This window comes from Mastomys coucha, unplaced genomic scaffold (genome assembly GCF_008632895.1).
Source record: "Mastomys coucha isolate ucsf_1 unplaced genomic scaffold, UCSF_Mcou_1 pScaffold6, whole genome shotgun sequence".
In the NCBI taxonomy this organism is placed as follows: Eukaryota; Metazoa; Chordata; class Mammalia; order Rodentia; family Muridae; genus Mastomys; species Mastomys coucha.
The window spans coordinates 83662241-83671149 of NW_022196912.1; positions in this window are offsets into that span (position 1 = coordinate 83662241).

Here is an 8909-nt window from a genome sequence, read left to right on the forward strand (position 1 = left end):
TGCAAAGCATCAAATACAGTTAACATTTCCTCTTTTAAACTGTTCTTCTTAACAAATGGATAATGAAAATGACAAACTAATTAAAACAAAGGGCACACAGATGTATGTGATGCAGAACCATTTGACCAGCTGCACATATTTTCGTAAAGGAATTTTTTTTTTACCTAAGTACTTACAAGGTATCACTACCCTTAGCAGATATGATTAATGATAAATCATAGAAAACCATAAAAAGGACCATCTTGAATAAACTCTAAATGTATACTGTTATAACAAGAAAAAAACTTATTTTGAACAAAAAGGAAGTATAACAAGTGAAAATCAGGTTTCCCTTTTTTTTAAGTCTCTTGATCATATAATATGAATTATTTTTAATTAGATATTTTCTTTATTTACATTTCAAATGTTCTCCCCTTTCCTGGTTTTCCCTCTGAATAAAAACCCTATTCCTTCCCCCTCCCCCACCCCCTGCTACCCAACCCACACTCTCCCGCTTCCTTGCCCTGGCATTCCCCTACACTGGGGCATAGAACCTTCACAAGACCAAGGGCCTCTCCTCCCATTGATGACTGACTTGGCCATCCTCTGCAACATATGCAGCTGGAGCCCTGAGTCCCACAATGTGTACTCTGGTTGGTGGTTTAGTCCCTGGAGCTCTGAGGGTACTAGTTAGTTCATATTGTTGTTTGTCCTAAGGGGCTACAAACCCTTCAGCTCCTTGGGTCCTTTCCCTAGCTCCTTCATTGGAGACCTTGTGCTCAGTCCAATGGATGGCTGTGAGCCTCCACTTCTGTATTAGTCAGGTACTGTCAGAGCCTCTCAGGCGAGAGCTATATAAGCCTCCTGTCAGCCAGCACTTGCCAGCATTCACAATAGTGTCTGGGTTTGGTGATTGTGTATGGGAAGGATTCCCAGGTGTAGCAGTCTCTGGATTATCCTTCCTTCAGTCTCTGCTCCACAGTTCGTGTCTACACTTTGGTCATCCTTCTTGAGTTTCTTGTGGTTTGTGAATGGTATCTTGGGTACTCCAAGCTTCTGGGCTAATATCCACCTATCAGAGAGTGCATACCATGTGTGTTCTTTTGTGATGGAGTTACCCCACTCAGGATTATACCCTCCAGATCCATCCATTTCCCTAAGAATTTCATAAATTCATTGTTTTTAATAACTGAGTAGTACTCCATTGTGTAAATGTACCACATTTTCTGTATCCATTTCTCTGTTGAGGGACATCTGGGTTCTCTCCAGCTTCTAGCTATTATAAATAGGGCTGCTATGAACATAGTGGAGCATATGTCCTTATTACATGTTGGAGCATATTCTAGGTGTATGCCCAGAAGTGGTATTGCTGGGTCCTCTGATAGTACTATGTCCAATTTTCTGAGGAACCACCAAAATATTTTCTAGAGTGGTTGTACCAGCTTGCAATCCCACCAGCAATGAAGAAGTGTTCCTCTTTCTCCACAACCTTGCCAGGATTAACTGTCACCTGAATTTTTGCTCCTGGTCATTCTGACTTGTATGAGGTGGAATCTCAGGGTTGTTTTGATTTGCATTTCCCTGATGACTAAGGATGTTGAACATTTCTTTAGTGCTTCTCAGCCATTTGGTATTCTTCTGTTGATAATTCTTTGTTTAGCTCTGTACTCCATTTTTATAGTGTTATTTGGTTCTCTGGAGTCTAATTTCTTGAGTTCTGTGCACATATATTGGATATTAGCCCTCTGTTGCATGTAAGATTGGTAAAGATCTTTTCCCAATCTGTTGCTTGCTGTTTTGTCCTATTGACAGTGTCCTTTGCCTTACAGAAGCTTTGTAATTTTATGAGGTCCCATTTGTCAATTTTTTTTTTGTTGTTTTTTTTGGGTTTTTTTGGTTCTTTGGAGACAGGGTTTCTCTGTATAGGCCTGGCTGTCTAGGAACTCACTCTGTAGAACAGGCTGGCCTCGAACTCAGAAATCTGCCTGCCTCTGCCTCCCTAGTGCTGGGATTAAAGGTATGTGCCACCACTGCCCAGCTTCATTTGTCATTCTTGATCTTAGAGCATAAGCTATTGGTGTTCTGTTCAGGACATTTTCCCCTGTGCCCATGTGCTAGAGGTTCTTCCCCACTTTTCTATTAGTTTCAATGTAACTGGTTTTATGTGGAGGTCCTTGATCCACTTGGACTTGAACTTTGCACAAGGATATAAGAATGGATCAATTTGCATTCTTCTACATGCTGACCACCAGTTGAGCCAGCACTATTTGTTGAAAATGCTGTCTTTTTTCTATTGGATGGTTTTAGCTCTTTTGTCAAAAGTCAAATGACCATAGGTGTGTGTGTTCATTTATGGGTCTTCAATTCTATTCCATTGATCTAAATGCCTGTCTCTGTAGCAATACCATGCGGTTTTTAATCACAATTGCTCTGTAGTACAGCTTGAGGTCAGGAATGGTAATTCCCCAAGAAGTTCTTTTATTCTTGAGAATAGTTTTAGCTATCCTAGGTTTTTTGTTATTCCAGATGAATTTGAAAATTGTTCTTTTGCCGGGCAGTGGTGTCCCACTCCTTTAATCCCAGCACTTGAGAGGCAGAAGCTTGGGAAGCTTCTGTAAGGCAAAGAACACTGTCAATAGGACAAAACAGCAACCAAAAGATTGGGAAAAGATTTCTGAGTTCAAGGCCAGCCTGGTCTACAGAGTGAATTCCAGGACATCCAGGGCTATACAGAGAAACCCTGTCTCAGAAAAAAAAAAAAAAAAAAAAGAAAGAAAGAAAAAAAAGAAAAGAAAATTGCTCTTTCTAGCTCTGTGAAGAATTGAGTTGGAATTTTGATGGGGATTTCATTGAATTTATAGATTGCTTTCAGAAAAATGACCCTTTTTACTACATTAATCCTGGCAATCCATGAGCATAGGAGATCTTTCCATCTTCTGAGATTTTCTTTGATTTCTTTCTTCAGAGACTTGAAGTTCTTGCCATATAGATCTTCCACTTGCTTAAAGTTACACCAAGGTATATTATATTATTTGTGACAATTGTGAAGGGTGTTGTTTCCCTAATTTCTTTCTCAGCATGTTTATCCTTCGTGTAGAGGAAGACCACTGATTTGCTTGAGTTAATTTTATATCCAGCTACTTTGCTGAAGTTGTTTATCAGGTTTAGGAGCTCTCTAGTGGAATTTTTGGGGTCACTTAAGTATACTATCATATCATCAGCAAAGAGTGATAATTTGACTTCTTCCTTTCCAAATTGTATCCCTTTTATCTCCTTTTGTTGTCTAATTGCTCTGGCTAGGACTTCAAATACAATATTGAATAGGTAGGGAGAGAGTGGACAGCCTTGTCTAGTCCCTGATTTTAGTGGGATCACTTCAAGTTTCTCTCCATTTAGTTTAATGTTGGCTACTGGTTTGCTGTATATTGCTTTTACTATGTTTAGGTATGGGCCTTGAATTCCTGGTCTTTCCAAGATATTTATCATGAAGGGGTGTTGGATTTTGTCAAATGCTTTCTCAGCATCTAATGAAATGATCATATGGTTTTTTTCTTGGAGTTTGTTTATATGGTGGATTATATTGATGGATTTCCATATATTGAACCATCCCTGCACCCCTGGAATGAAGCCTACTTGAACATGGTGATCATTTTGAGGTGTTCTTGGATTCAGTTTGCAAGAATTTTATTGAGTATTTTTGCATCGATATTCATAAGGAAAATTGATCTGAAGTTTTGTTTCTTTGTTAGGTCTTTGCATGGTTTAGGTATCAGAGTAATTGTGGCCTCATAGAATGAATTGGGTAGAGTACCTTCTGTTTCTATTTTGTGGAATAGTTTGAGGAGTATTGGTATTAGGTCTTCTTTGAAGGTCTGATAAAAGTCTGCATTAAACCCGTTTGGTCCTGAGCTTTTTCTGGTTGGGAGATTATTAATGACTGTTTCTATTTCTTTACGGGATATGAGACTGTTTAGATCATTGATCTGCTCTTGATTTAACTTTGGTACCTGTTATCTGTCTAGAAAATTATCCATTTCATCCAGATTTTTCAGTTTTGTTGAGTATAGGCTTTTGAAGTAGAATCTCATGATTTTTTTATTTCCTCATTTTCTATTGTTATGTCTCCCTTTTCATTTCTAATTTTGTTAATTAGGATACTGTCTCTGTACCCTCTAGTTAGTCTGGCTAATGGTTTATCTATTTTGTTGATTTTTTCAAAGAACCAGCTCCTGCTTTAGTTGATTCTTTATATAGTTCTTTTTGTTTCCACTTGGTTGATTTCAGCCCTGAGTTTGATTATTTCCTGCCATCTGCTCCTCTTGGGTGAATTTGCTTCTTTTTGTGCTAGAGCTTTCAGATGTGCTGTCAAACTTCTAGTGCATGCTCTCTCCAGTTTCTTTTTGGAGGCACTCAGGGCTATGAGTTTTCCTCTTAGCACTGCTTTCATTGTGTCCCATAAGCTTGGGTAGGTTGTGGCTTCATTTTCATTAAACTCTAAAAAGTCTTTAATATCTTTATTTCCTCTTTGACCAAGTTATCATTGAGTAGAGCATTGTTCAGCTTCCACGCATATGTGGGCTTTCTATTGTTTATGTCATTATTGAGGACTAGCTTTAGTCAATGGTGATCTGCTAGGATGCATGGGATTATTTCAATCTTCTTGTATCTGTTGATGCCTGTTTTGTGACCAACTATGTGTTCAATTTTGAGGAAGGTACCATGAGGTGCTGAGAAGAAGATATATCCATTTTTTAGCATAAAATGTTCTATAAATATCTGTTAAATCCATTTGTTTCATAACTTCTATTAGTTTCACTGTGTCTCTGTTTAGTTTCTGTTTTCATGATCTATCCATTGCTGAGTGTTGAAGTTTCCCACTATTATTGTGTGAGGTGCAATGTGTGCTTTGAGCTTTAGTAAAGTTTCTTTTACAAACGTAGATGCCCTTGCATCTGGAGCATAGATGGTCAGAATTGAGAGTTCATTTTGACAGATTTTACATTTGATGAGTATGAAGTGTCCCTCCTTATCTTTTTTGATCACTTTAGGGTGAAAGTCGATTTTATTCAATATTAGAATGGCTACTTCAGCTTGTTTCTCAGGACCATTTGTTTGGAAAATCATTTTCCAGCCTTTTACTCTGAAGTTGTATCTGTCCTTGTCACTGAGGTGAGTTTCCTGTATGCAGAAAAATGTTGGGTCCTGTTTACGTAACCAGCCTGTTAGTCTGCCTCTTTTTATTGGGGAAGTGAGTCCATTAATATTAATAGATATTAAGGAAAAGTAATTGTTGCTTCCTGTTATTTTTTGTTCCTGTGACTATCTTCTTTGAGTTTTGTTGAAAGATTACTTTTTTGCTTTTTCTAGGGTGTAGTTTCCCTCCTTGTGCTGGAGTTTTCCATTTATTATCCTTTGAAGGGCTGGATTTGTGGAAAGATATTGTGTAAATTTTGTGTTGTCATGGAATACCTTGGTTTTTCCATCTATGATAATTGAGAGTTTTGCTGGGTATAATAGCCTGGGCTGGCATTTGTGTTCTCTAGGGTCTGTGTGACACCAGCCCAGGATCTTCAAGCTTTCATAGTCTCTGACGAGAAGTCTGGTGTAATTCTGATAGGTCTGCCTTTATATGTTACTTGACCTTTTTCTCTTACTGCTTTTAATTTTCTTTCTTTGTTTTGTGCATTTGGTGTTTTGATTATTATATGACAGGAATTTCTTTTCTGGTCCAAACTATTTGGAGTTCTGTAGGCTTCTTGTATGTTCATGAGCATCTCTTTCTTTAGGTTAGGGAAGTTTTCTTCTATGATTTTGTTGAAGATATTTACTGGCCTTTTAAGATGAAAATCTTCACTCTCTTCTATACCTATTATGCTTAGGTTTGGTCTTCTCATTGTGTCCTGGATTTCCTGGATGTTTTAGGTTAGGAGCTTTTTGCATTTTGCCATTTTTTGACTGTTGTGTCAATGTTTTCTATGGTATCTTCTGCACCTGAGATTCTCTCTTCTATCTCTTGAGTTCTGTTGGTGATGCTTGCATCTATGACTCCTGATCTCTTTCCTAGGTTTTCTATCTCCAAGTTGTCTCCCTTTGTGGTTTCTTTATTGTTTCTACTTCCATTTTTAGATCCTTGATGGTTTTGTTCAATTTCTTCACCTGTTTGGTTGTGTTTTCCTGTAATTCTTTAAGAGATTTTTGTGTTTTTTCTTTAAGGGCTTCTGCCTGTTTACCTGTGTTCTCCTGTATTTCCATGAGAGAGTTATTTATGTCCTTCTTAAAATCCTCTATCAGCCTCATGATATATGATTTTAAATCTGAATCTTGCTTTTCTGGTGTATTGGGGTATCCAGGACTTGCTGTGGTGAGAGTACTGGATTCTGATGGTGCCAAGTAGTCTTGGTTTCTGTTGGTAAGATTCTTGTGTTTGCCTTTCACCATCTGGTAATCTCTGGTGTTAGATGTTCTTGCTGCCTCTAGCTGGAGATTGTTCCTTCTGTGGGTCTGTAAGCCTGTGTCACCACTCTCTCCTGGAAAGACCTGTGCACAGAGGGCTGTAGAACAGCACCACCTCCTGGGTGCAGATGGATGCAGGAAGGATCCTGTCCCAGCTGCTCTGCCACTTCTGCCTGTGCCTCTTGGCTGGCCCCACCTTAGACAGTCACAGGAGAGAAAAAAATCCAGGTTTCCTTTTTAACTACTGAATGGATGAATGCTGATTAAGTCCAAAAAGCCCATTAAAACAGATGTCAAAGTAACTCCATTCAAACCACCTATCTGCTCCACTCTAGTCTTCTACCCACAGAATGTGGACACAGCTTACATTAGAAGGATTGGAGGAACTGAAGGGGATGGCAACCCCACAGGAAGAAGACCAACAGCATCAACTAACCAGAGACTGAGCCACCAACCAAAGAGCATACATGGGCTGGTCCAAGGGCCATATGTAGCAGAGGGCTGCATTTTCTGGCCTCAGTGGTCGAGGATATGCCTAATCCTATAGAAATGTGATGCCCCAGGTTAGGAGGATATGGAGGGAGTTGGGGGGAACCCTCTCAGAGGCAAAGGGGAGGGGAAATGGGGAAGAATCCTGCATGCAAGTGGGATTGGGAGGGAGGGCAACATTTGGGATGTAAATAAATAATTAATGAATTAAAAAAGGAAGTCCCCATCATATCTTTGATAAGATTTAGGGTGTGCTATATCACATTTACTTCAACCATTTAATATTCTCCTCAGGGATTTGTATGTATAATCTCAGAAAATCATTGAAACATTAATGAGTAGCATATGATGATCCCCCTTTAGAGTTGTAGCACTGGAAGGTCAAATAATTCACCCAAGGTTTTATAGTGAGTCTTGCAAGAACTTAAGACCTACCCACCAACTTCTGCTTGTGATTTTTACGCTATGCTTACAGACTGGTCCCCAATCATTGATTAAACTCCAGATGTGCTGACATCATATTCCGATTGTACCCCTAACATTTGCTGTGCTGCTTTGGGAAGACAGATTCTGTTTCAGACTCTCCTCAGCCACTTCTACAACCATGCAAGGGGTAAGGGCAGCACCTTTCCCCGACCATCAAAGTTTCCTTCCTCCAGTACAGAAGGACACTCCTCAAATTCCCAGATTTATGTTGGTTGGTGTCCTCCCAGGCTGAGGCAGAGTCAGTAACAGATGCTGCAAAGGGCTTAGAGTGGGTGATTCTGGGAGTCCAGAGCCTCTGGACACATTGAAAGCCCAGTCACTCCTCTGTCTGGAGTGGTCTCTTTCACCCTCTTCCTTTTCTTTCTCACATTGCAGGGGTTGATCTTTTTTATCCTTTCCGCTGGTTATTGTGGCAAAGCAAGGGCTCTCTCAGCTCTGACCTTCTGCAAAACAGAAGTCAGTCTCCAAATTTTATCCTTCTTATCAGAGAAAAGGCAAATCACAAGTTCCCCGTTCATCCCACCCTTCCTAGGAAAGGTGGAAGCTCACATTTGCATGTAATTTTCAGTGACCAGACTGAGATATTCAGGTGAAAGGGAGGTGAATATAACCAGTTGCTATGACAACAGCAAGATATAAAATGGCACAGCCATTCTTAGGACAAGCTTTTAAAATTACATAAATTTGAATAATAACAAAGAAACCATTCAAAAGTACATATATAAAAATGACCCACCAATTGAAAGAATGAAGTACACTACATAAAAATACTACCCTGAATTAATCAGGCAATTAAAGAAACATACACACATATGTGTATGCAACTCTAATCCTCAAGGGACTGTGAGGAAAAAGCAGGGTTGATCACAACTCTGCTGCCTCAGGAAAATTATTTGTCAGACTGATGCAGCTGTATTTATTGTAAATTTTCTCCATGTACACCACAATGCCAGGACTCAGGTCTCACTCCCTAGATTGTGTGGGCAACAGCAGAAAATGCAAGTGTTCTTACTGACCACCTAACATTTCTGATGGCCTCTTGCTTAAAGTTCCCTGGTCTCCTGATGCTTCTCATTCCTTCCTTCCACTCAAGAATTATTCTCTCCCCAGGTTCCCAGAGTTCTGTGAGTGGTACTCATTCCTCTGATGTCTAACTGGACATCCTTAGTTACCTCTTGACTGATGACTCCCACATCTACACCTCCACTTCTAAACCATCTCCCGACATACTGCCTCTACCTGCACCAGGGCCCCACACATTTCCAAGCATGTCTCAAAATCAGCATTTCTGCACATAACCTGAAAGACCATTTTCCTCTTCCTGAATTTGCTGATAAGATCAGTGTCACAGACATTACCCAGAACCAAAAAGATCTCTCCAGTCATTGTTCTCTGTCCTCTCTCACATTCAGGCAAGAACACTTCTAACTTCTACCTCTGTGACAGCAACGGAGCCTGCTTGATCTATACACCCAAGATGGGTCTCACCAAGACTAAAACAA